Source organism: Impatiens glandulifera, chromosome 3 (genome assembly GCF_907164915.1).
Source record: "Impatiens glandulifera chromosome 3, dImpGla2.1, whole genome shotgun sequence".
NCBI lineage: Eukaryota > Viridiplantae > Streptophyta > Magnoliopsida > Ericales > Balsaminaceae > Impatiens > Impatiens glandulifera.
Genome location: NC_061864.1, coordinates 43,912,576 through 43,920,364, shown reverse-complemented (window position 1 = coordinate 43,920,364; position 7,789 = coordinate 43,912,576).

Genomic DNA, 7,789 nt, shown 5'->3' with positions numbered 1-7,789 from the left:
ATTAGAAATGTAGATAAATATAGGTAGAGCACAAAGAGAGAAAAATTACTAGAGAAGGACAGTGATATGAACCTACCTACATATTGAGGTTAACTCTAGACAAATCATCATTTAAAAATAAAATTTAGACCACCGAATAACTTGAACAAGAAATTACAGCAAAATAGAAATGCTTTAGTGTTTGAATTGAGGCTTCCTTCTAATCAAGTTTCTAGTTTCAGATAGAGTTTATAAATGCCAACAAATAATGTATGGATATTATTTAAATACGTAATATTTTGTATTTTCACATTTCAACTCAAAAGATTCGCTGCAAAAGGACTCCACAAAGCTAAATACTCATAGATTCGCCCTTAACACATCTATGGATTAAATACAAGGGCTGTACAGATTAATTAGCTGCAAAATTGATCATCAAATAAAATAGAGAGAAAAATTAAAAAAATTGGAAGATATTTTTAGTATGCAACCACTAATAATTCTTATCAAATATATTTTTATAAGAAAGACTAGATAAATCCAAAAGTACTCACAAAATTCTCAACGGAGCTCTTAAAGTTATTGGATGAGTTATTTTATACTTATTTAATATTAAATAAAATAAAATAAAATCAAACATTATATATTTTAAAGATTATAGTTGAGAAAAAATATATACATTACTCTTTTATATATATATATATATATATATATATATATATATATCACCTTAGGTTACATCAAACTAAGGGAATGTTCAGTGGTTATTTAAATAATTTGGAGTGAGAGAAAAATAATTATTGGTAATGATTGGTGATAATTTTGAGGAAATGATAATATTTTTTTGGTATAAAGGGTATTGATATATATAAATAAAATAAATAATTATAATTTAAAATAAAGATTATTTTAGTATTTTGGTTAATGACTTGATCGATTTGAAGGATGAGAGGGGGAGTGAAGTGACAATTGATTTAACTGTGTTATTTAGAAAACCCAATTACCTGTTTCAAGAAATTCTTTTAACTTTTTAAATTTAAACAAAGGTTAAGTTGTGGTTAGAATGTAGGTCACTTAGAGTTTGTTTGATGTTGGTTTATTTAAAGATTTATTAGATTTTTATATAAAAAAATAAAATAATTTCATAAAAAGTATGTTCTTTAGGATTTTAATTGGTTTATTAGCCTTGTTTGAAAATGTACATATGCGGAACGTGATCTAAGTTTGAAAAAATATATAATTTATTTCAAAATTTTATTGTTTTTCAAATATTTTGTTTAAATCTAATTCTATTCAAATTTTATGTGTTCCAAACATGTTTTATATTATATTTTTTATACTAAATTTCTTTTATATTTATAATTTGATTCATCAATTAAGTGATTAAATAATTAGAGTAAGGTAAAATATAATAAGTGAGTATTAGATAAAAAAATAACCACATCAAACAATTTAATAGATTTTGTGCTGGAATTTATAAAATCTTTATATTCACCTATGGGTTTGTATATTTTTTGACCAAATAAAAATCTTATTTTTTTAGATAAAAATTGATTCTTAATTTTTTTCATAAATTAATTTTTTTATTTGATTTGGGACCATTTAGAATTGTAAGAATTGTGTAACCATTCAAAATTGTAAGAATTGTGTAATGGTCAATTACAAAACACAATTTATTATAATTCAATATTCAAATTTCTAAATCAATATTATAGTTAAGCAGCCGCTTTTTTAAAATATTTATTTTAAATTTCCAATCAACAACAAGTAAATCAACAACAAGTAAATCAACAAACAAGTAGACTGAACAACTTTGAAATCAAACATAATTGGTCTAAATTCATTTGGTCACTGACTCAATCATAATCATTTTAAATAGTGATGGTTATGTATGAGTTTGGTTGGGTGGAATGAAGCCTACCATGAAAAATAAAAATATGACAAAAGCCCTAATACTTTAAAATTTTTCAATTTAATTTACTATATTTATTTTAATTCATAGAAAATGAATGCAAAACCTATTTTTTTCATTTGTTTTATTCATAATTTTATATAATTTTTTAATCCTATCCTAAATATTTTTCGAACCCACCCACTTAAATTCATGGATGTGTCCTGCGATTTATATTGAAGAGAACAAATCGATCAAACTAAATGAAATAGATGGTTTATGAAACTATTAAACTAAATTATATGGTTCTATTGGTTAGTAGTTTAATTGCGGTAGAACAGTCACCGATTTAATAATATACTTAATTTAGTTATTATTATTATTATTATTATTATTATATATATATATATATATATATATATATATATATATATAAATTTTTCTCAAATCAATTGGTACTTGCATTATAACGCTCAATTTAATTTTGTTTGAGTAAACAAATTGGGCTATCAATTTACGGGTTAACCTATCCATACACATGAAAAAATTAAATTAAAAATGAATTATATTTGTTTGAATTTGTAACCCAATAATATAAGTACAATACTTTAACCATCTAAAATATAAGCTAATATGATTAATATTTTTAACTATCTAAAATATAAGCTAATATGATTAATATTTTAAAATAATATAAAGTTTGATAAACATGTGACATTATATTTATATAATTTTAATTTTTTTATATATATATCAATTTTATTAAATCACTATTATTATACTTAATATATTTAAAATTTTAATTATCTTGAATATTAAAAAAATGAGATTTTTTTTTTGTTTACTTTTGATTTGTTTTTAATTCTATTGGTTAGATTAATCAAGTTAGTTAGAATTCTTTAAAATAAAATTAATCGATTAAAGGGTATAAGACTTCAGTTCAGATCTTCTGCTACCGATTGCCGTGTTCCCCTGTGGCGCACCAATCAGATTGCAGCATTATTAATTTAATAATAAATCAATCTGGGCAGGAGACGGAGGGAGGGAGAATCCGGAATCCGGGTTTAGGCCCGGGTTCACACAAGACGCCGTTAACGGAAGCGCCCGTTAACGCCAGGAAATAATATAATATTCAGATAATACCCAGATAAGATATCTTCGCTCTGATCTACACGCCCGTTGCCATGACCCTCATGTAAACCCCGCATACCCAACCATGAGAAGACCGTCTGCCGTTCATGAAAATACACTTACACGTCCATGTAATGACCGAATTGACATGCATATTATATTTACGTTTATTAAATATTAATTTAATTTATTAAATAACACAGGCAGCGATATAATATTCGCTTCAAGTAATTCAATCTTTTATTTTCTTGGATTTTTTATTTACTTTTTTTATTTAATTTTTTTTTGCCTCGAGACTCGCTGGAGCGAAGATATATTTGCTTCAATTAATTTTAATAAAAACCCCATGTAAATCCCACCTACCCACACATGTAAAGACCGCTTGATTACCATGTAAAGACACTTACCCGTTTATGTGAACACCAAAATGACATGGATTTTATATTTCCGTTTATTAAATATGAATTCAATTAATTGAGGATGACATGCAGAAACCGAACAAATCTTCGCCTCAATTACCGGATTTTTTTTTTTTTTTGTATTTAATTTTTTTTTTCCGGAGACATTCATGAGCGAAGATATATTTGCTTGAATTAATTCTAATAAAAACATCATGTAAAACCCCCATACCCACCCGTGAGAAGACCGCTTGCCTACCATGTAAACACATTTACCCGTCTATGTAAAGACCAAACTGACATGGAATTTATATTTCCATGTATTAAATATTAATTCAATTAATTGAAGATGACATGCAGCAACCGAACAAATCTTCGCCTCAATTACCAGGCTATTTTTTATTTTTTATTTTTTTCCGTTTATTAATAAATGTTAATGTAATTAAATTAAATTGACAATCAGTAAACGACCAAATATTCGCTTGAATTTTGTTTTTCGAGTAGATGATTGAAAGCGAAGATTTCTTATTTTCAAATAATTTTATCCTCACGTTCATGTAAAACCACCTCCCCTCCAATGAGAAGCCAACTTGCCTGTAATTTAAATTCACTTACCCGTGCATTTACATTCCGCGAATAAATCTTCGCTTCGATGAATAATTTTTACTTTGCATTTATTTTTATTATTTTTTTAAGAAGTTACGATATCGAACGAATATTTATTCGCTTCCATGACTAGTTGATATAATTTCAATTTCCCGCTACAAGCCGACTCTCCCTCAATTTCATTTTCATAAGCAACTGTTCATATTCTTCTCTCTCTATCTCCCGGCGATAATCCAAACACTGAACGTCGAACCCTAGATATTTCGTTTATACTACAAGGATATCTTCTGAACATGTCGGGTAACCAAGGCAAGAACATGGAAGTGGATCATCCCATCGACTCCCGAGAGGTCGTCTTGCAAGTTTGTAGGAGCATAAACGAAAACGAAACTGCACCCACTCCGGCATCCAACGTCAATCCCAGCACTAAACCAGAGAGGTATGTTCATCTTATTGTGTTTATACTAATTTTACACATGTTTATTCAATTTATTTCGTTGAATACTGATTTATGCTATCCCACCCAAAATAATGACTTCGAGGTTTAATAACTTTACATATGAAAGGAAGAGGAAGAGAAATCCGAAGACGAATACTAAGTCTTCATCGACTGCTGAATCAGTTTCCACAGTTGCTGTCGAAGCTACTGATGTTGCTGCAGGTACTGATGATATTTTACCACCACCTTTTCCCCCTAAAAAAAAACCAAATGTTATTCCTACCTCCAATCCAACAGTCGATGAAGAGTTACCAGAACCACCCCCAGAAACCACTAATATTTCTCCGTCTACTACCCCATTCGATGAAGAGTTTCCCCCCTCTCCCCAAAAAACCAAAACCCGCAAGAAACGTCCAGTGACATTTCTAACCAGATCATCACCTCATGGCCTCGCTCAACTCATTCCTCAATTGAGCGTAGAACAGAGGGAAGCCGTTAAGGAAATCGGGTTTGGTTCTCTTCTTACAATGGGCGTCTCCAAGTGCCTTGCTCATTTTTCCAAACATGTAATCCAATCTTTTGACCCGGATAAGAGTTCTCTGGTATTGGCCAACGGTGATGAGATCCGTATCGATGAAGATCTCGTACAGCTCGTGATGAACCTCCCTAGAGGCTCAATGAACGTAGTCGAGTCCGTTGGGTTGGACAAGACTAAGGACCCTGCTTATTTTAATTTCTTGAGGGATTGGAAGACCAGATGGACCGGGGAAGACTCCAAAGCTCCCGAAACACTTTCTATGATCCCCAAGATATTAAGTAACACAAGTGCAGACAACGATTTCAAAATAGACTTCGTTGTCTTTGTTGTCTCTAGTTTTTTATGTCCTGTTCAAAATTCACGAGCCAGGTAAACATGTATTCAAACCTCTTATATATCTAATTGTATTTTTGAATACTGACAAATGTATTTTTTTCATTTCAGGTTCAAAATTCTCAAATCCTTAATGGAGGTTGATAACATAAAGGAACTGAACTGGTGCCACTTTACACTACAACGATTGGTTGACAGTGTAAGAAGTTGGAAAGAAAAAGCAAGTAAAAATAAAAATCCATATTTCGATGGACCTATAACCCTTTTATCGGTAAGTATTGTTGCCTCTCTTATAAATCATAGATATGTAATATTTTCTAACATGTCTCCCACTCCTTTACTCCAGATTTGCTACCTAGATGGTGTTTTTGTGGAAGGTGAACGTATCCCCTACGAAAGAAAATTTCCAATCATCTCCTGTTGGGATGACGTCAGCGTGTTGGAGTTTACCAACTTAGAAGGTCGTGCCGGTGGTTTTGGGCTGGGCAGGGCAAGGGCGCGCCTAGCAGTTAGACATCCCGAGAATCCAGTTGACTCGGTTGAAGTAAAAGAAGACGATAATGAGGTATGTGGAAACAATAAATTGACTCCCATTGTTCTTTATTATCCTGTTCTCAAGATTAATGAAGTATGTTTTTCATAATGTACAGTTGTTGACATCCAAAATCCTGCAAACTTTTAAAGATACAGCCCAACAGCTGAATTACCTATCAGGGGAGTTGGAGAAACGCAACATCGATCCGAAGCCCTTTTTTGAGGCCGGTTTCCTGAACCTCAGAGAGTCTGAAGGCTTCATGAAACACTTGAAGGTGGTGATCGATGGTCCGGTTCATGTAGGTGTGGAAGATCCTACAAGGGATGCACTTGGGGACACTTTACAGTGTGCGGGCTTGAAAGTCAATAGTCCCCGGGTTGATTACACATGTCGGACTGCAGTGGATGACCATGCAGTGGATGACCATGCAGACCATCAACCAGCACTGGCTGAACTGAATGATTTTGAGGATTCAGTGATGTCAAATCAAGAAAATCCATCCGATCACGACGATCAGAATGATCTCGATGTTGCCGTTGTGCACAATGATGCCCCGTCACCACCTCTTCAACCGCAATCTGTTGAGGATGTACGTGAGGACATTTTAGATGAATCAGTCCTTGTTGAACCGGAAGATGTAGAGGCTGTATTTCATCACAGTCAAGCCAAGTCACCCCCTCCTCAGCAGGACGAACATGAGGATTCATTTCTGCCCAACAAAGATGACTCACCCATTGTTGAACCAACTGATCATGAGGGTGAATGCAATGAACCGGATGGGGCACACAAAGTGCAAACATCCACTGTTGAAGACGATGATCAGGTTGAAGTGAAGGAACAGGTTGATGAACCAAAATCTTCGCCTGAAAATCCAAATGATCAGGGGGCAGGGAAGGAAAATGTTGAGGAACCCCTAGCTCAGTCTGTTGCACCAAGTGATCATGGTGAAGGCAAGCAACAGGTTGAGGTACCCAAATCTCATCATTTTGAACAAAATGATCATGGTGCAGGGAAGGAAAATGTTGAGGAACCCCAAGGTCAGTCTGTTGCACCAACTGATCAGGGTGAAGGCCAGCAACAGGTTGAGGCTTCTAAGGCCGTTGAATCTTCTGAAGATGAAGATGAAGATGAAGGTGATGGGGGGGGACGCATCAACATTAAAGAATATCCTAAGAGGAAGATCTCAAAAATTCCTGTGCACCTTCGATCCCCCTACATGCAACAGGTTGCGGATATGTTGGACCACAAAATAACCAACAAGGAGCAGAGATTAGCCGATTTTGTGTTTGATGAAGACCTGCCTCCAACGTAAGTTAGTTCTCATTTTTTTATAATTTTTAAAAATGAAATTATTTAGTTATGGTCTTCTAAATGAATGTATTTTTCAGTGACGTTCTGTACGAAGGTGCACCTGGTAATATTACCCGTCAATTACTTCGTTCAATGCAAATGGGTCGCGAAATTTCGAGCGAAGTGATTGACGCTTGGTCCATAATTGTGCACTTCAAATGCCGTAGGTTGCCAAGGCATGAACCAAGAATAATTTGTTTCTCATCATGTTCACATGTAAGTGCATGAACTGCTTTTTTTTTGCTATGTATCCTTCAATGTTCATGACTTTGATGCTCTGCCCTTATTTTGCAGGTTAATATGGAGCATGATGCCACCTTATTTTCCCAATCCATTGAAGAAGACATGAGGAACTACCAAATCACAAAAGAAGACCTCATCTTCGCTGACGTGGTCTGTACATATCCCTCAATTCCAAGTAAAGAATATGCAATAAAGTAATAAATGTTTGTGTTCTTTTTGCAGATATTCCTACCCGTTGTCTTTTCCCGACATTTCTTCCTTGTTTGTGTGAATATTAAGGACTCCAAAATCGTTGTACTTGACAACTCCGGCCGTCCTCATGGAATGAAAATTTTGGACAAGTATG